Raw genomic sequence first — 21,355 nt, 5'->3', positions numbered from 1 at the left:
TTCTCAAACTAATTGGACCATTTACATGCAATCTTACATTTAAGTTTTGGTGGTTTTCATATTTTGCTGCACATGAAATTTTTACTCAGTATATAGAGAGTCTTTTACTTCAAAAATAATTTGAGCCAAAGTTACCTAGCAGATGCAACTTTACCTTGGGAAATACACATTACAAAGTGACAAACATTCCGCAAAATAAAGTGAAATGAATTCGAATAAAATAATTTCTGGTAAGAACTCCACATGTTTTCATGAGTAAACCACTTACGTAAGCGACTTCCATAAAAAATAATGTGCAGCACCAAACCATATCCAACTTTCAAAGCAAAGGCCATGCCTGTAGCCATGCAAGAGTTCAATAAAAACAAAAAAGCAAACCCTCAGATACTCCTCTGGGTAGGATCTGTCAGCAAGTCATTCTCTCTCTCTCTCTTTCTAAACAATGAAGGGGAAAGTCTGATTCAGTTCTCCCACTGACGTTTTCCATGCCTACCTGAATCTAAGGTGATTCCCATCAAAGTCTCACACCTCTCACTCCAGCCTCGCAGAGAGAAGTCGACTTCTATTGCATGCAGCAAACAACTTTTACAGAATCAAGGTTTCTCATTTAAAAGTCATCTGTTATTTTGGTCTAGAAAATAGCAAATTGTGAGCCAAAATATTAAGGCAAAAGAAAGAATTTATGGTTCTTTTAAGTCTGATCTTTAAGCAGATTCCGATGAGGTCCTTGCTGACCCCACTTTTGAATGAGAGGGAAAAGGTTAATAAAGAACACAGAATACATTGGTTAAAAGAAAACAAAATTTTGAAAAGATATACATTGAGACATTTAGTTTGCAGGAAACAGATAAATATTTTATAAACTCCCAGTGAGACAAAGTAATATTAGAATGATAAGATAATATAATTTTTATATATAATATATATTGTATAGACATTCATGCATACATACATACCTAACAAACTAAGGCACCAAACACACATAGAAAAATACCAAATTAATTTAAAAAAGTAATAGCAGACTTCGATCAGTTTCTTAATTATATAACTTACCGCCAATCCAATTTTATGTGTAGTAAGTGCAATTAATTCAGAAAACAGGATAGTGTGCATTTCTGTGCTTGTAGTCATATTACCAAAACAACAGTTGAGGAGATCAATATCTTATGTATGAATATATCTGAGTGCTGAAATATCTATCTAAATATCTTTACAAAAACCAGTGCCCTGATATATTTACTAATAATGGTATTTACTACCATCTCTTTAATGTCAATGTCAGGCTTATCCAGTAGCAGGCATTTAGGTCATGGCAATAGAGTTGGGGACACAAACCATGTCAGACTTTGCACCTTCTCTTATGTATTATAAAACCAGCTTAAAGTCTTCTTAAAACATAATAATGAAAAATAGAATAGAGAATGCCACCAAGGATACAGTCAAAACCAAATAATGTTCATTCTTCGAATAGCTTACACGTGATTAGTATTGAAATATATATTCAGTGTTTTAGAACATGATTACATACACATACAGACATCCCCTAGCTACCCTTTGCCATAATTGTGATCATTCTCAATGTGAATTGAGGTTTGAAAAACAATATGAAGTATTCTAAAATTGAGTCCAACAATTGTAAAAAACTTTACTCAATGTTATATCTTAAATACATTGTAATCTATTAAGTTTGAATCAAATGCCAGTTATTATTGGAAGGTATATGTTTTTTCTATGTCTAGTTGATTATGTGAAATAATTTTTACAATTTTTAAAGCCATTGGGAATAAAGAAGTATCTGGATATAAGCAGATAGTTGAAAATGATTTTAGAATTCACAAATCATTTAATCAAAACAGCTAAATGTAGTCAACTATGTCTATATTTAGAATAAATAAGATTAAATGCCTGTAAAATATGCAGTACAATTCTTAGCACATAAACATATCTGTATCAAAGATACTCAAAATAATTGGAAATATGCTTAATATGATGTATATAATCTCTGGTTAAGCCTTCAAACCACGTTGGTCTCTCAGAATTTATGCTCTGTCAGCCTTCTGGCATATTAGAACATCAAGCTCCTATATTTCTAGGTTCCAGGGAAATTACACTCCATCCTCCACAAGAGTAAGCACTTGGCCAATATGAAATTTCTGGTTTTTCAAGGTTCTGTAGGTTTTCATCAAAGAGATCTTTTGGGGACATACTTTAATTTTGAAGAAAGAGACTATATATATATATATATATATATCATAATCATATATAGGTGTACATATATAAATATATATAATTGAAGCAATACTGTTGGGTTGCAAACAAATTCTGCCTACAGTTTCTTTGGGTTTTTTGTTGTTTCGTTTTTCGGGGTTTTTTTTGGTCTTTTTGCCTTTTCTAGGGCCACTTCCCATGGTATATGGAGGTTCCCAGGCTAGGGGTCAAATCAGAGCTGTGGCCACCGGCCTACGCCAGAGCCACAGCAATGCGGGATCTGAGCCACATCTGCTACCTACACCACAGCTCACGGGCAACACTGGATCCTTAACCTACTGAGCAAGGGCAGGGATCGAACCCGCAACTTCATGGTTCCTAGTCGAATTCGTTAACCACTGTGCCACGACGGGAACTCCTCTGGCTGCAGTTTCTAAAAAAGAATATACTACTGTTCTCATGGGACAGGGGCAGAATTGTTTATAAGACATCATAAACCAATCCTTGGATAAAATTCTAAATGTTATGCATCTGGTAATTGAGAGGCAGATAAGGGTTTTTGAAAGGAAAGTCAACATCTTAATTATAAATTAAATGAACAGAACTTCGCATTGTGTGTGGCTCGATGATAATGAACCCAACAAGTATCCATCAGGATGCAGGTTAGATCCCTGGCCTCACTCAGTGGGTTAAGGATCCGGCGTTGCTGTGAGCTGCGATGCAGGTCATAGATGTGGCTTGGATCCTGTGTTGTCAAGACTGTGGTGTAGTCTGGCAGCCACAGCTCCCATTTGACCCCTAGCCTGGGAACTTCCATATGCCATGGGCATGGCTCTAAGAAGACAAAAATAAAATAAAAAAGTGAATGAACAATTAAGATGAAAGATGTTTTAGAATATAATATGAAGCATACAACAAAATAGGTGACTTAGTTGTCATTTTAAAACACAAATAAATGAAGAATCAGTTAATTATCTTACCTGAATATTCATCTTGATTATTTCCTAAAATTGCAAATTATATAATTACCTAATATTTATTCTTCAACAACTGTCAATAACTTCCAGTAATCTTTGAGATCAAATTTGTTTACCTAAAAAAAAACTTACTTACTATGATTACACACTATTAGTGGCAATTTGTGCATGTGTATATTTTTTAGATAAAGAAGACATTGTTTTGTACTATTCAATGTGTGTGTGATCAAGTAGTACCACTCAACTTAAAGGGATATAAAAGGAAAAAAAAAAGTGGCAGGGAAAGTGAGGCTATGGGTAAATTTATACAAGCTCTGACAGTAATGATACTCCAGTGAAAGAATAAATATACGTACAAACTAAAAATAATACCAATGAAAACTTCATTTTTCTCAATTTTGTATTACTGGGGATTTTAAATTGTTTCTGTTGTCAATTTTTAAAATAATATTGCTGTCTGCTCTCTGTGAATATGTGCTCGCTTATCAATATTGCTTTGCTAATCATAATACCCATGCTTAGAAGAATTTTGCCTATATTTGGCATCAGTTGTTTGTTTGTTTTGGTTTGTTTTGTTTTGTCTGTCTTTTAGGGCTGCATCGGTGGCATATGGAGGTTCCCAGGCTAAGGGCCAATCGGAGCTACAGCTGCCAGTCTACACCAGAGGAACAGCAACATGGGATCTGAGCCTTGTCTGTAACCTACACCACAGCTCACAGGCAACACTGGATCCTTAACCCACTGAGCAAGGCCAGGGATCAAACCTGCATCCTCATGGATACTAGTAAGATTCGTTAACCACTGAGGCACAACAGGAACTCCTGGCATCTGTTTAAATGATTGATTTTCTTCTAACATTATCCCATTTAGACCAATGGACTTTATAGTTCTCAATGCCAGAAATACAAATTGGTTTGAATATTTGTGAGGTTTTAGTTGACTTTCATTGTGGCATGGATGAGGCAGTATTAAAACTAAACTCTTTCATTTGAAATTTTCTCTTCCACATCACTCTCCTTAGCTCATTTTATGGCCCACAGAGAATTTCCATCACAGAAACTAGACACTAAGCAGCCTTGAAACTTTTCTCCATTCCTTTAAATAACATCAGTTTTTTATTATTATTGGAACAATGGTTTGATGGAGAAAGGGTTAAGATACTTCCATTCTAGCTCTTCCATTCCCAGTTCTGCTCCTTCTGGGTCTTGGATGAGACCATGACCATTTCAAAACCAAATTAGGACTCCTCTTCACTACAAATGTGAGTATATATATATATAGAATATACCCTTGCAATACTCAAGTTGTAGCAAGATCCTCATGTGTCTAGAGTCAGTGAGAGGGAGCAGAATGGTCTGAGATTGAAGACCTAACAGGATGCCAGATCCCATAGGGTCTGTAAGCCTTTTTAAGGGATTTTGAATTCTAGGTTATGGGAGGGATTGAAACACACAAACAAATATATATATAATCTCTTTATAGTTTGGAAGGATTGCCATGGTTATTGTGTCATAAATAAAAAATAACTATGTTTTAATGTTGGATTAGATAATGGTGAGTCTGCTTAAAAACATACTTTTTTGGGGGGTAGGCTACCCCAGAAGTAATAGGGTAGGTGTGAAGTTGGAATTATTTACTTTTTACATAGCAAATTTGTTTGAGAATTAAATGAGGATATCTCTGTCAAGAGCTTAACAATAATGTATTGCATAAAAAGAATGCTGCATATAATTGTGTATTGCATATTTGTAAATCATCTCTTCATGTGTGTAAATTTGGAGACACTATATCTAGACAGTTCACTAAACTAGTTAACTGTGGCCTTTAGCAGGGGATCTCTCCTATCCCCATGCTTTACCTATCATCTCAAATTCATCTTTGGCCCCATGATTTCTCCTATTATTTGAAATTATACTATGCAAGGTTTTTCTCTGTATTCACTTGAATATATCACTGTGTCTCAAACTTCATCTCAAAATACCTCAAACTGAATTCCTTCTCAATCACCCCATTTCAGCCTCTATCACAATCTCCTTTTTCATTTCACCTCAGACGGTGCTACTTTGTACTGAAGACTGTCTATTGATGCTTAGAACTGTTTCCACTTTTCCCGGTATAAAAGGGGCTAGAAACCTTTATGTCACTATGTGATGGTTAATTTTGTGTGTCAACTTGACCAAGCAAAAAAGTGCCTAGATATTTGGTCAAACATTAGTCTGAGGGTTTCTGTGAGGGTGTTTTAATGAGATTAACATTTAAATCTATAAACTTGTAAATTGATAGCCCTTCCTAACATGGGGGGACCTCATCCAAGCAATTCAGTCTGAATAAAACAAAAAGACTGACTGTATCCCAAGTAAGGGAGAATACCACAAGCCTGATAAGCTTCTGGCTGAGGCATCAGCTTTTTTCCTGTCTTTGAACTCAAATTAAATATCTACTGTCCCTGGTCTTGAGCTTTCAGATTTCAGAGTAGAACTTATACCATCAGCCCTGCTGGCTCTCAGACTTTCAGGCTCAGATTAGAAGTGAATGATTGACTCCTGTGGGTATCCAGCTCACCAGCCTGACTCACCCAAACATCTTGTTACTTGTCAGATTTCATAATCATGTGTCCAATTTCTTGTAATAAACCATGTATGTATATGTATATGTAGATAGATAGATAGATAGATAGATAGATATCTCCATATCAATACACATTCTAGTGGCTTCTTGAGGATTCTGACCAAAACAACCAAATTTGAAAGGTGAAAACAGAAACATCATATTATATAGTAGCAGCTAAATCAGGTCTGGGTGTGGAAATAAACAAAGACCACCCAAATGAGAACAAGCAAAAGATATTTATTCAGAACTTGTTATATCAAAGAGTCAGGACCTCACTTGTATTTGGCAGAGACTTAAAGATGGGCAAAGGAATGGGACAGGTTTCTAGTGGAAAAAAATGCTTGCTCTGCTTAGAAGCCATGAGCATGGGAAAGCTGTAGTGTTAACTGGACTTCTCAATATTTTCATAAATTGTTCACTGTGATCACAGATACTCATTTCATGTTTCATTCTGATAACTAATTACACCTTAATGAAGATTTTCATTTTATTAAGTACTGTTATTAATTTTATATCTTTTTAATTAAAAACATAGAATTTCTCTTTTTTAAAATGTTTTAAGTATAAACAAACTTTAAAATGGCACCTGTAAATATTAAACTGAGGGAGTAAGAACAATTAATAAATTTTGGAGCTTTTTTAAAAGATCTAAAAACATATTCCACCAAAAAGGAAAGATATATGACAACCTTAGAAAATAGAAGTGGCAATTACCTCTTGCTAATATTATTTATAAAACTTTCTAGTATGTATCCATCTAGGGACTATGAGAAGAGTCATTCCTAATCATTTCTGTTTCTTAAATCTATGCTCCAGGGCAGCAACATTTTAGGAATGATCCTGATTCTCAAATTTTGAAATCTGGGCTGTTTTGCTGGAATTTTCCCTTTTCCACATTAAACTGTAAAGTGCTTTTGAAACATAGCTTGATAAAACAAGTGACAAATGTGATATTACATTGCTTTTTGAACTAATGCATCAGGGACTGTAGCGGTAATACTTCATGTTTTGATCTAATCTTGAAGAAAGGCTAAATCAGAACAGGAAGAATTAGATATAATTAATTCACCAGAGCATGGCAGAACAAAGCAAGTACTCTCATACCACATACCATAATAGGGGTGTCAAACAATTTAGGATCAAAGAAAAATATTATGGCTTTAGATCATTCAGATTTAACATGACTATGAAGGCCTTAAAATAAATATCAGCATAAATATGAACATCACTGTCTCTTGAGCTATACCCCTGACTATAATCTCAGGATTTTTTATTTTAAATTATTTTTCTAATTCATTTTTTTCATGTACATCATTGTATGTAACTTCATAGGTAAATAAGTTAATTAAACTGATTTATTTTTTCCATAATTTAAAAAAATGCACTAACTTTTTAAAAGTCTTTTTAAAAGTCCAGTTGTATTTCTTATGCATTTTGCATAAAATAGTAACAGAAATCATAAGAATAATAATAGTAATTTACTTATACAGAGTGCTTAATAAGTGCCTAGTACAGCATTTTTTTACATGTATTAAATCATTTAATATAATCATGCAACACAAATTTAACCAGTTCTATCCTAGGTTATGAGAAATCACAACACCAAATAAGTTATTAATTAGGACAATTAAAGTTATAGAAAATCAAGATGTTCTAAATCTTGTTGGTGAAAAAAATGTTAACGTGTAATTTGGTTCTGATGTGGTCCTTAATTGGATGGCTCAGGTCCCTTCTTTTCTTCCATTCAGCAGCTGGCAGCACACATATTGTGATTCCCACCCTGTGCTCTGGACATCCACAAGGGCGTGCTAACCTTATGTGCCAACACTGATCTGCATGCCTAGAATCACAGAGAAATAGATCTTGTCCTGGCTTTTGTACTAATGCTAACTTTTAGGGTTTATTTTGGTTTCCATACCCATCTGACCCTATGATATAGTACTCCTAGCCGCATACTAGAACTCAATTTTTTTGTCCCATGTAATCTGAATTTTGAAATTCAGGTCTTCAGTTAGCTCAACCTTTCTAGTTCTGTCAGATTCTAGTGGACTCCTAGATGTGACATTTTATCTTCCTATGTTCCAGTCAACAGCAGAATCTTGAACACTGAACTCAACTCCGTCCTCCATTTTCCACTCACTCATTCAGCTGCGGAGAAGCATTTGTGAAGAATCCACTGTATAACTCACACCGTGTTAAGTGTGGCAAAGGCAAGAGTGATAGCATAGTCATTGCCCTATCTCTGTCGGGCCATTTCCAATAATGGAGAAACTCCTCCTACTTTCCCTAGTCTGGAGAACTTTCATTTCTATCAGATTTCCTCTTCTAAACTCTACTGGCATTCCTTGTTCATTTCCAAAGCAAGAGCTAATAAAATATAATGGGTCTAAGAGTCTTAAAATAATTGAATTAAATTGGACTAAGGGTATTCACACTTTCTATTGTGCCGTCAGAAACACAGATTATCTATATATTTCTACTGCAGAGGAAATCTAAAAATTCTGCCATTCATTAGTGCTCCTAAAAAAAGAGAGACTGAACATCTTAACTAGCATATTGGAATGTAGGAGCCAATCTAGTTCCTTTATTTCTCTAGGAAAATGTATTTATTGGAATTTTGGAAAGGAAAAATATAAGGTGGACATATTTTTAAGTGCCTATAATGTGCAAGCACAAAGAATAGAAAATATGCAGACTGAGTTCCCTCAATAAATTTTTCCCTCACCCAAGCACTTCAGGTATATGATCTCCTTTTTAGTGCCATGAAAATGCATGCTTTTCTTTTCATGTACAAAGAAACAGAGGTAAAAAGCAGATAACTAAGTGATTCCATCAAGACGGCAGATATATTTTATTGCCTGAAAAAAAATAATGAGGCATGAGAAACAAAGAGCATGAGTCCGACTTAATGCTTGGAGTGATAGAAAAATTCTCTTTCTATAAGCCTCTTTAAAAATATTCCTGTTTTTAGGAGTTCCTTTATTGCACTGCCAATTAATCCAGTGTTATTTCTGTAGCAACTTGGGTCAATGCTGTGATGTGTGTTTGATCTCTAGCCTGGGAACTCCCACATGACATAAGTGAAGAAAAAAAAAATACAGTTTTTAAACTCATAGTTTAAACCAAGTTTCTACTACTATTCCTTAGAGAGTAAATATTGCAGGCTTTGGGCCACCTGGCTCTTCTAAACTCAACTCTATATACATAGGGATGCCTGCTGTGGCACAGCAGGTTAAGGATATGGCATGGCCGCAGCTGTGGCTTAGGTCACATCTGTGGCTCAGATTCAATCCCTGGCCCGGCAACTTCCATATGCTGTGGGTGCAACCTACAAAACAAAACAAAACTCTGATTTGTAGCTCAAAGCAGCCATGGATAACAGGTCAACTAATAAGCCTGGCTTCATTCTGAGAAACTATATACAAAAACATGTGGTGGGCTGGACTTGGCCCATGGGCCATTATTTGCTTATCTCTTCTTTGGAGCTGGATCAAATATTATGCAGGTTTAATATTTGATAAACATTGGGAAACTCCTCTCTCAAAAGATTGCATCCATTGGCCCACCAAACAAAATAATTTGCAAACTCTTCTCATTTCAACTGTTATCTGGCAAGTGACAAGAGAGTTGCTGATAACATGGCTATATTTATTTTAACTCTGTAAAAACAAGAAGCCTCTGTTGTTTGAGTCGAAGTTTGAGTTTTAATGATCTGGGGGGAGACACAATCCCAAGGCTGAGAGATTGAGGAAAAACGTGAAGCAGGGAAAAGTCAGAAGCAAACACAGGGGGCTATGTTACCAACGTGGTTGCTCTGGCATAAAGAAAATTCATTCCAGCCACACAAGAGCACTCTAGAGAGAGTGTACAGAAGAAACCACTCCTTCAGTGCATTTCCATGGAGGAAGTAACAGAAAGGGAATTTGTTAGTCAGTCCTACTATGTATCATATCCCATCAGTCAAAGTTTGTTCCACAGAATTTCCTTTTCCTAATCCTTTAAATTGCATCATTGTACCTTATGCAGTTCCTGGGGAAGCCAGATTCTATCTCATATTGTCTTTCCCTTCATCTTAGCCCACAGTATCTGGAAGTTATCCTTAGTTAATATAATCATAGGGATCACACCACGATGGATCAAAGGATTAATACAGAATTAAGAGGAAGTGAGCATCCAAAAGCCAGAACATCAGTCAGGTTGAAATCATCTTAAGTGTGGCATAAAATGCATCTGATATAGTTTACTCCCTGCATCATTCAGGCAGAATTGCTTATAATGTTCTCTCATTATGCCTAATTCCTGTACTGTATATTTTTTAAGGAAGACTAAGTCCCTCTAAAAGTTGAATCAACCACAATATCCCCTCCAAGATGCTAACTAATTGGATTTTCTAAAGACCTTAAAACAAAAAAGGATAATGAAACAATCAACAGTCCTTACTTCTGAAACTCCTCCTGAAGGATTAATTAACATTTATCATCTTTCTCTTGGATCATCCATTCTGGACTTTCCAAACACCTGCAGAAGTACCTTCACTTCTCTGAGAAGCTGGGCAAGAAGAGAAACATAGAATTTAATATCTTAAAGGCCTAACCCTTAGTGACCATGCTCTTATATTGTTATGGCTAAAATTTCCATGAAAATTTTCAAGGGGCATGGAGACAAATGATGCCAAGTGAATCCTCCACATCCTAGGTGTAAATCTTCTCAGATAATTGAGTAGTATCAAATACACTACATTGGCCTGTACAATAAAAACACTTTGCTCAATCAGTGACACAAGACAATCAAACAGATCAGATTGTTGTTACAGCTTCCATTTCAGGGAACAACTCACTGTGTTCCTCTGGCAGAATGTTATCCAAGAGCCAGAAATAACCCATGTCTGTGAGGACAGAATTCCATAAGTGTTTCATTTGGTGAAATATTTCATTTCTACTTTCATCTTTATTTCCTGGATTCATGTGAAGTCACAATCTCATATATTGGCCATTTACTTCAATTTATATGCTGCAACTATGCTAATGTCTCACCAGGGTTTTAATAATCTAAGTAATAGTTTTCTTACACTGATTCTAGGTTATTGCACATGACACAGCCAGTGAATCCTCTGGTCACAAGCAGATGGTACCAAGAGTGTTGTCATAAAGTAAGCCTCTTTTTCTGGTACAATGTTGTATGAATGGCCATATTTATACATAAAAGATTTTGTCAAAATTCAATTGGAGCTGCTTATGGAGGTTGTATGTGCAGAAAATCAAACCCAGATCCAGGCTATTTATTAGTTCTGGTATGGATTAATGATTTCCTTCCAAGTTAAATCTTTGCATATGGATTACTGTAGGTATCTGACTGGACTCCCTGATCAAAAGTGTGCTATTAGGTTCCAGATCTGATTATGCTACTGGCAAGCTGGACACAGACCAGTGGGAATGACTGTATTAGTCCTAATAAGAAAGTGTCTATGTCATTAGGCTGTGCGTAGCCTCGATTCCTGTCATGGTGCATTTATGACCCTTCTGTGCTTACAGCAGGGGAATCTGGAGAGAAGCTGGGAAACTTGTGAAAGACAGTTCTTCTATTCTTTTGGAAGTTGAGATCAAGTGTAGTTTAAGGGGTCTGTCCATTGAGAGGTCTTCTGTTCATCCTTATTCTGTGATGTCATCCTGTGTGGAGCTTTAATGAAGTCCATTTCTGTATAGTGCTATCACATACCAACCCACATATACTACCCAAGTATTCTCCTCTACTATAAATTGGCCATTAAGAACCCCACACTGTGGCTCTACTGTGAGTTAAGGAAGAGGCTTTAGTGAAATAAAGGAGGTGATACGGGAGTCTTTATTTTTCAAGGCCTTCTTGAATCTGACCAGAGTATCTTAGTACTAGCTTAGAATAGACTGCAGCTGATAGGGCTACACAGGACACATAATTATAGTCTCTTTTTTTCCCCTCATTTTATATTCTTCCAAATGCTTTTATCTGAAATAGGCTTTGAATATATAGCAATGAACAATACCTGACAAAAACACTTGGCCTCATGGAATTTAGATGCTAAGATCAAAATGTTTCCAGTTTTCTCTTTGTTTTTAATGACCTAAAAAAATTAGAAAACAAACAAACCCTGCATTGTCAATTAGACAGTATATTCACTACATCTGGAGCAAGTGGACTTGGAAATGTCTACTTCCTTTTTATTGTGCAGGGGACACTATGATGTTTTAACAAAGATGTGAATTTTCTTTTGGCTTTCCCTGAGGCATGTGCAAGTTCATGAGCCAGGGATCAAACTCTCATCACAGCAGTGACCCAAGCCACTGCAGTGACAAGGCTAGATCCTTAATCTGCTGAACCAAATGGGAACTCCCAAAAAAGATGTTATTGAATGTTTACCATGTGTTTACCAACTTGCTAGATATATTGGTGAAACACACAAAAAATACTCCTGTCCTTTTAGGGAAAAGTTAAAAGATAATAGGTGAAAAACATAGTTTTCATAGTGTGTATGTAATCATGCATATTTTCATGTTTCTTAATCTTGTGGAATATATTTTCAAATGAGTCTACTGTAGAGTATGATTTAAAACACAGATTCTTAAAGAAGAATGCTTGGATTCATTTTCATACGCTGCCAGATCACAGCTGGGAGATACTGGGATATTTCTCTGGAAATTGGTTTTTTCATCTTTCCAGTGGAGATAATAGTCTAATCTCTTAAAGGTGCCGTGAAGCTTAGATAATTTATATAGGTTAAGCACATTAAAGAAAGATATTTTAAGACCCAATAATTTATAATTATTATCATTTTCCTTATTTTTCTTGTTATTTGTTTCTTTACTGCTATCTATCTAGACAGAAAGATCCTGGAGAAAAGGGCTACTTCTACATGACCTGGAAACAAACATGAAAGATGTTTTAAGTTGAATTTTACCCACTTTGCCTCAGACCTATACTCTTTGAACTTGTATGTTTTTGGATGATATATATATTTGATATACATGTATATTTGAATTTCCCTTTATGATTAATGTCTATAATTTACAGCAATGGTAGTAACTGCCGTTGGGGTATGCTGTAATGACCTGTACTTGGTTGAAAGAATTAAACTTTACTTTGATGCCACTACATTTTAATAGTTAATTTCTAAATGTTAATTTATTTAAGCCCTTTAGCTTGTTAGTTTTCTTTAGTTTAAATAAACTCGGAGAAAGCCAAAAATTGCTAACGTGGCTATAATTCTGATGAGGAAGTAGTAGTATTATTTAGAAATAGGGTTTATCATTTTACTTTTAACCTTTTTTACATATTGCTTCAAATGTAACTTTCTTAGTATATATGTGAACTCAAAGTAATTAATTGTTAAAACCCTTAAGTAATAAATTTGTATAGAGTAAGAAAGACTGATTTAGTGCTTTAAGAAAAAGCACTGGGCTTCTTTTTTTAAGAAAAAAATAGGGTTAGAAAAATCTTTGTTTCCGACTGTTATTGCTGTTATTAACTATGTCGTGTGGAATAGAAACAAGCTGTTAAACACACAAGGATATAACATCTTTTTTTAGGTTTACAATAGAAAAAAGTAACATGTTAGATACGTGGCACTCTCACATGTAGTATTTCCTTTCATTCATAAACCAATTTGCCAGCTCTAAGAGCAAGAATTTTGTTTTAGTGCTGTTACAGTTAAACAGGCTGGGGTTTAGAATAATTTGCAAATTAGTTCAGAAATCAATAAATGTAATAGATACTGAGAGCACTGAATATCATGGAGCTGTTCTCCACAAAAGCCAGGTATGATCTTAATAATGGTACATTTGTTAGGGTTCTTCAGAGAAACAATACACACACACAGTCAGTCCTCCCTATCCCTGGATTTTACATACACAGGTTCAAACAACCTCAGATCAAAAATATTTGGAAAAAAAAAATCCACTAAATTCCCAAAATCAAACCTTGAATTCGCTGCATGCCACCAATTATTTACATAGCATTTACATTATATGTACAACAATTTCCACAGCATTTACATTGTATTAGATTTTATAATTAATCTAGAGATGACAAAGTATATGGAAGGATGTTTATAGGTCATATGCAAATACTATACCCTTTTATATAAGGAAGTTGGCTGTGTATTTTCGTATCTATGGGGAAATCTCTCCTGGAACCAGTATCTCCCACGGATACTGAGGGATGGAGAGATGACATTCTTTCTCTTTTTCTATCTAAATATCAATGCATTTATATATGCGTATATATTTATTAAAAATATTAAAGGATTAGTATGAGAAAGAGGTCACATGATTCTGGGGCTAAAAAGTCCCAGGATTTGTTATCTGCAAGCTGGAGAACAAGGAAAGCTGGCATGTCATTCAGTCCGAGGCCCAAGTCTTGAGAACCGGTGAGCACATAGAATAGTTCTCAGTCCAGAGCAGGAGAGGACCAATGTCCTGGGTCCTTCAGGTCACAGTCTTCCTCTGCCTTTTCTATTCAGGGCCCACTAGATTAGATGAGTCCCAGCCTCAACTGTTGGGACAGTCAACAAATACTTTGTTAACCATCACAAGTCATGTCTTTTCTTATTTTAAAGAAAGCATGATAGCAGTACACAGTGAGCTGAAAGGTACATGGAAGGATGTCTAAACATTTTTTCCTCAGTGAGAGAATGAGTTCTCTGACCAATAAGCAGTTATTCTGACATTAAGTGGCAGTGTCTGGTCTCAACCAGAATCTAGTTCTGTTTTTTTCATAAAACTCCAGTTCTTTCACAATATATTGCCTCCAAGAAAATTATTTTTATGAGAATTTTAAAGGAATTCATGGGGAAAAAGTTGTTAGCAACACCATGTATCCTTGTACATCTTCATACCCTTATATATAAATGAAGGTAAATAATTGTACTAATTTCAAGGGTTGAATATTAAAAGAGTAAAATATATAAAACATTTAGAATAGAACCTGATGCAGATGAAGCCTTTCATAAAATAACTTTCATTAAATCTATAATCAGTAACTTAAACTTTCATCTTAGGACACTAAAGAAAGAAAAGCAAAAGAAAAGAAAAATTAGAACAGGCATTAATAAAATTAAAAAGAGAGAAAATCAACGAAAGCTCATTTTTTGAAAGAACAATAAGCATGATAAAAATTTTAGACAGGCAGGCAGAGGAAAGAGCATAAACAAATTGCAAAAATCATAAATGAAATAGGGGTCAAGGTTTTTGCTATTATGAATATTAAAAGAATAATAATGGGATACTAAAACCAACTTATGACCCAATACTTGATAAGTTATATGAATTAACCAATTCCTTTTAAGATATAAGCTCTCAAAACTTACATAAGAAGAGAGACATTATCTGATGGGTTTATATCTATTAAATTGATTCAATAATTAATGCCCTTCCATAAAAGAAATGATGGGCCTAGATGATTTCACTGGTGAATTCTATCAACTCTTCTAGAAAGGATATCAATTCTATATCATTTCTTTCAGACAATAAAATAGAGGAACCATTTCCAAGCTCATTCTCTGACCAATATTAGCCTAATTCCACAACTAGACAAATACATTAAAATAAAGTAAACCTACAAAATAATAACTCTCCTAACATAGATACAAAATTCTTATTGTAATATTAGCATCTTGAAACAAACAAGAAATAAAAATAATTATAAACCCTGAAAAATTGTCATGTAGATCACATATGTATATATGCCTCTAGATTTTAAAATTAAATGAATGTAATTTAACATATCAGCAGACTAAGACGACAGATCACATGACTATATCAATTACAGCAGAAAAAGTATTTGACAATATACAACAGCTAATCATGATAAAACCCTAAGAAAGAGAATATAGGGGAAAATTCTCAATTTCATAAAGAATGTCTACAAAAAAACTGTTGTTAACATCTTAATGATGAGAAATGAGATTCTTTCCTCTTAATTTCATAAACGAGGATATTTTCTCAACGCTCCTATTCAGTACACACTAAAATTCCTAGTTAGTGCATTAGACAAGGAAAGCAAATAGAAGATATGCAGATTAGTAAGGAAGAAAGGAATCTATTACAAAATCAAAACAAAAAAAAGCTCTTAGAAATAATGAGTGAGTATAACATAGTTCCAAATAAAAGTTGACGTACAAAAGTCAATTGCTTTCCTGTGTAACGACAATAAAAGACTAATATTTAAATGAAAAAAAAATAGAACTTAGGAGTTCTCTTCATGGCTAAACAGTTAACTAACCGGACTAGGATCCATGAGGATTCAGGGTTTGATCCCTAGCCTCGCTCAGTGAGTTAAGGATCCAGCATTGCCATGAGCTATGGTATAGATTGCAGATGTCTTTTGGATCCCCTGTTGCTAAGGCTGTGGCCCCCCAACTTGACGTTTAGCCTGGGAACATCCATATGCTACAGGCGTGCCCCCCCAAAAAAAACTTCCAGCAAAGAGCAGTTAAATAATTAAACATAAGCCTATGAAAATATTTATTGTTCTAGATACAAAAAAAAATGACTCTGATTTTTTTAAATGTAATGGTGTAAATAAATGGGGAGATAGTTCATGTTCATTGTTTGGGAGCCTCAGTATAGCTAAGATGTCAATTCTTCCCTGCTTTACCAATATATTTGGCACAAACCCAATCAAAATCACAATAAACTATTTTCTTGATATTGACATCCTGATTCTAAAGTACAGAAAGGCAAAAGACTGAAATAACCACTGCAATAACCACTGCAATAGTTAAGAAGAACAAAATTTGGAAGATTTACTTTACCTGATTTCAAGACTTAACCATAAAACAAAACTAATCAAGGCAGTGTGATGTTGTGGTACTGGGGAAAAAATAGACACATAGATCAATGAAACAGAATAAAGAGTCCAGAGGTATAACCATGCAAATATAGTCAACTAACATTTGACAAAGGAGAAAAAGTAATTCAGTGGTAAGTAATTTTTAAATTATTGCTTTTAGAATAATTGATTATCCATATGCTAAAAAATGAACATACACATGAATCATAACTTTCACATAGGAATTATACACTTAAAGATGAAACTTCTAATTATAAAATTTTTAGAAGTTTATTTTCTATTTTCCAGCAACTTTGTTCTGGCTCCTATTTTCTCCCCCTCTCTTGACTGGCATTTATTCTCCTTTTAATTTCCTTAGAACAGGTAAGAAATGGGAGTCATCTTGTGTTTGTCTCTCCGATGGTATTTTTATTTTATTTTCACTTAAAGTTGCAAATAGAACTACTCTTTCGGTTTAAGAATTATGTAGTTCTGTTTTGGCTTTCAAAGAGTAATTTATTAATTTTATTTTAACATATAAGGAAAGACAAAATTTTCTTCAGGATATTATCTTTTTTTTTTTTTTTTTTTAATTTTTTTGTCTGCACCCATAGCATATGGAAGTTCCCAGGTCAGGGACTGAATCTGAACCACATCTGAGGCAATGCTGGATTATTCAACCCACTGTGCTGGGCCAGGGATTGAACCAGCACCTCTGCAGCGACCTGAGCCACTGTAGCTGCATTCTTAACCCACTGTGCCAAGGCAGGAACCCCCAAACAGAATTTTCTGGATGTTACATTTTCCAGCCTATATCTGAAGTGACTCAAAAAAGGGCTGTCTTTGGCCCTGTGCAGGCCAGTGACATTGTCAACAATAGCCCTGATTTCCCAACTTATCTAGACATTCATATCCTCAAAGAATTTGGGCCTCCAGGAGATTTCACCAGACTTAAAAGACTTAAGATTTCAAGTTTTTATTTGTTCAAGATTTCAACAAGGAATAATTATTTCTCTAGAATATACAAAAAAATATAGGAAAGTCCACACCTTGTATGGCATTTACCATTGCCAAGAAACAGATTTTAGAAAGCAAGGACTGGAAAAGTAATTTCAATTCTCGAAATATTTTTTCTATAAATTACATATACCTTGTGTTTTTTTTATATTTTACTTATGTATTTCAATGAAATTTTTAATGAAACTAAAATGTATAGACAATGTAAATGAAGTTTCACTTAATTAAAAAAATAGATTGAAAAATAAAGTAATATTCTAGTTAAATGTGGGAAGAAAGAAGGTCTAAAACAAGGCACAATTTACCTGATTTTAATTTTACAAAATCTGTTTCTTAAAAGCAAATAATCACATTGGTTTAAAGTATGATGGTATGTGATTTTCTGTTTAACATTAATATTTCAAACTTCAGAAAATGGAACTCTTGCTGAGTAATATTTTAAAATTAAGATTAGAGAATTACTAAATCATCTCTAACTCCTTGGGTATATTCTGGTTTGTCAACAATAATCTCTATACCTTTTCACAGTGTCGTATACGAAATGAAATGGTTTGACATAATTTAACCAACCACAAGACATGGAAAAATTAATATAAAAATCTGTAATAGATACTAAAATGATAGTCTTTAAGTGAGTTCTTACTTCAAAGTAAAATCTATTGATTTTACTTTACGTTCCCATTAAGACTCTGGATCCAGCTATTACACGCCAACTAGATTGTGGCAATTATAATTTGTGTGGTGTCCTTAATTGCAGCTTTTTCTCAATGAATTTTTTGTTTTGCCACACCCATAGAAGTTCCCAGGCCAGGGATTCAACCCATGTTGCAGCAGTGACCCACGCCACAACAGCAACTTGTGTCACAGCAGTGAAAACACTGGATCCTTAACCTACTGTGCCACCAGGGAACTCCTTAAATGAGATTTTAATTCCACTTTGTTGACTCCACTATTCACTCTTCTTTTTATCATAAACAGTTTGTTTTTCAAAGAGTCTTATACATTGAATTTTTCTCTCAACTTTTATAATCGCACCATCTCATTCTAATTTTCCTGTTCTTGTTACCCAATTAAACTTTATTGTAATGACCAAATTGAGTAAACACACTTAAAAATTTATAGAAGTACTAACTCTATAAAAATTTGGAAATGTTTTCCTCCATCATTTTCCTTAGAAAAGTTGGTTATTTGAACTAACATTTTCACCCCTATCTCTTGAATAGTATTGTCCTTTTTTCACCTAAATTTCTTTACTCATTCTTTTGTCCTATTGGTAAATGAGTTTTGAATAATCTTCTTCCTATATTGGATGTCTCTTATCCCATCACTGCTATTTCAACTTTAATTTTGAAGTTTACCATTTTTTGCCCTTTGCTGGGATTTCCATCCTCCATGTGGTTGATAGCTGTATTGGTATTTCTGAAACACACATTTCCCCCACCTCAACAATTTTAATCCAATCTAATGTATCCCCCATGTGCCCTGCACTCTCTAGTGGTCAGGCACAGAACATTAGAATATTTATATCTGTTCAATTAACTCCTACAATTACAGTTTTCATTTTTGTATATGTTTTATCAAGTATAACATAATTTTTAAAAGAAAAATCTATTTATTCTGGAGGTCATACTTCATAATGGGGTGAAAAATGTAAAAAAGATCACTGGTTATAGATCAATTACAAACTCATTGAAAGCTTCCACAGTTCATGACCTTATGTACTAGGCACAAAATGCAAATGGATTAGATACATTATTTCTAGTCCTCCCTCAACTATCTTTTATTGAATGCCTATTGTAATCTGAACACTATGAGGAATGTTATATTTAAATCATTCTTTGCTTATATAAAATTGATTCGTGTGAATCAATTTCCTTATTTTTTAAAGGAGGTCATTTAAGATGATTTATATATTGGAATGGGATAAATAGTATCTATTTTTTTAAATGTTGAATCTAACTTTTATCTTAGGTTTTATCTTTTAGCGTAATCTAACTACACAGCTACCGTAAAAGTGATACAACTCACATAATTTAACATCACTCCATAGTTTTTCTTGTAAAATATTTTCCTGGTAGCATTGCTGCCCAGTGATGATAGGGTTATTACTATATACAATTCTCCATCAGAGTCTCTGGATATGTAGGCTTCTTGGCTCAAGAATTTATAAGATGGCAATATAACATTGTATGAAAATAATTACTGAATTCAACTCTTAGACATACTATGAACATGTGTATGTGTTTAGAAGTTAAGCAGAATGCCACTTGGATAGGATTTAAAGTTCTTTATAAATGAACTGAGTCATGCATCTTTGTATTTAACTTTTGAGCCCAAATTACAGGTCCTTATTCGAATACATCCAAATATAGTGTTCATATTCATATTTATCCTAATAAAATTCAAAGCATTTTGTTTTTAACATATATAGAGGCAAATTGATCTCATGGAGGCTTTTCTGTTTTTTATTTTTTTTTCTGGCTTGTTGTTTTATTTATTTTTTCTTGAGCTGGAAATGCAATACATGAAGTCACTTTCTCTTAGAAAATATAAATGCACAATAATTAGGGATGCAGAGAATTCTGAGAAGCACAGGATTAGCCATGCAGTAATGTGAGATCACATCTGCAGCTAGTCTAAAAATATCACACAGATCTAATTCTGCTTCAATGCAAATGTAATTTGCTGGTGACTATGTTTGTTTAAACCCATTTACTTCTTAATTTTGTATTGTATTTTTTCAACTAAGTTACTGGGAAAATAATGCACCTGTGTAAGCTGACACTTACCGTAAGGCTGTGATTTGCAGCCACAAAAGTATTTCAATATTTCCTAGTGATTCTATTTTTTTACTAATTAGCATTCTCTCATATTTTCTTCACTGTTCATTTCAGATTTAGTCAATCCTCCCCTTCCTTCCAAATTCAACACCTTCACCAATCACCCCTTTTTCTTTTAATTTTTTAAACTTTCATTGTAGTATAGTTGATTTACAATATGATAATTTCTGCTGTACAAAAAAACTGATTCAGTTATAAAATATCCATTCATATGTGGATCCACATATCCATATCACAAACCCATATCCCTTCTTTTTCAGATTACTTTCCCACATAGATTATCACAGAGTTCTGAGTAGAGTTCTCTGAGCTATACAGCAAATCCCCACTGACCACCCATTCCATATACAATAGTATGAATGGGGATTTGGGATTGGCATATGCCTACTATGTCCACTAACCACCTCTTACTTCACAGAGAAAATAGAGAATCCCACAAGATAAATACCCCAACTTTCTGAAACCAAAGTCACAACCTAAATAATCTACATTAATCTTTATTCTTTCCTCCAACCCTACACTGTGTCCATTGCCACTTACATTCTTCCATCTGCTTTATTATCTCCGTATGTTTCCCTTCCTCATAATTTAAACAAGATCAAGTCTTTTCCATCTTAAAACAACCTCCTGAACACTTTCCATACAAATCAAAATATAAAAATATGATACAATTTAGAATCTGAGGCTAGATTCTTGCGTGTACTGATATTTGACCATACCGTTGATATCTCAGTGCTTCTACAAGAAAATCACTCAGGTTCACTTCCAGTTCAGTATGTGCATAAATAAGTCTGACATCTCCTCTCCCTTACTATCTTTATGCATGTATTTTTCCTATGTTTCCTTAGATCAACAGTCTTTAAGACCTGGTAACTCTACCATTACATATTTCTGGACTCCACC

The 21,355-nt window shown here is 34.3% G+C and overlaps 1 protein-coding gene across 1 annotated transcript in view; it reads left to right on the top strand.

The window, feature by feature from the left end:
* EYS (EGF-like photoreceptor maintenance factor) overlaps window positions 1-21,355 on the top strand; it is a 1,392,725-nt gene that overhangs the window by 24,996 nt on the left and 1,346,374 nt on the right. The gene's annotated exons all lie outside the window — the stretch shown is intronic.

The sequence above is a fragment of the Sus scrofa genome, chromosome 1 (assembly GCF_054392235.1).
Source record: "Sus scrofa isolate SSC_HxYL_T2T_F1_AM1 chromosome 1, Sscrofa_HxYL_maternal_Yorkshire_Landrace_v2.0, whole genome shotgun sequence".
NCBI lineage: Eukaryota > Metazoa > Chordata > Mammalia > Artiodactyla > Suidae > Sus > Sus scrofa.
This window is presented reverse-complemented; position numbering and strand designations above follow the sequence as displayed.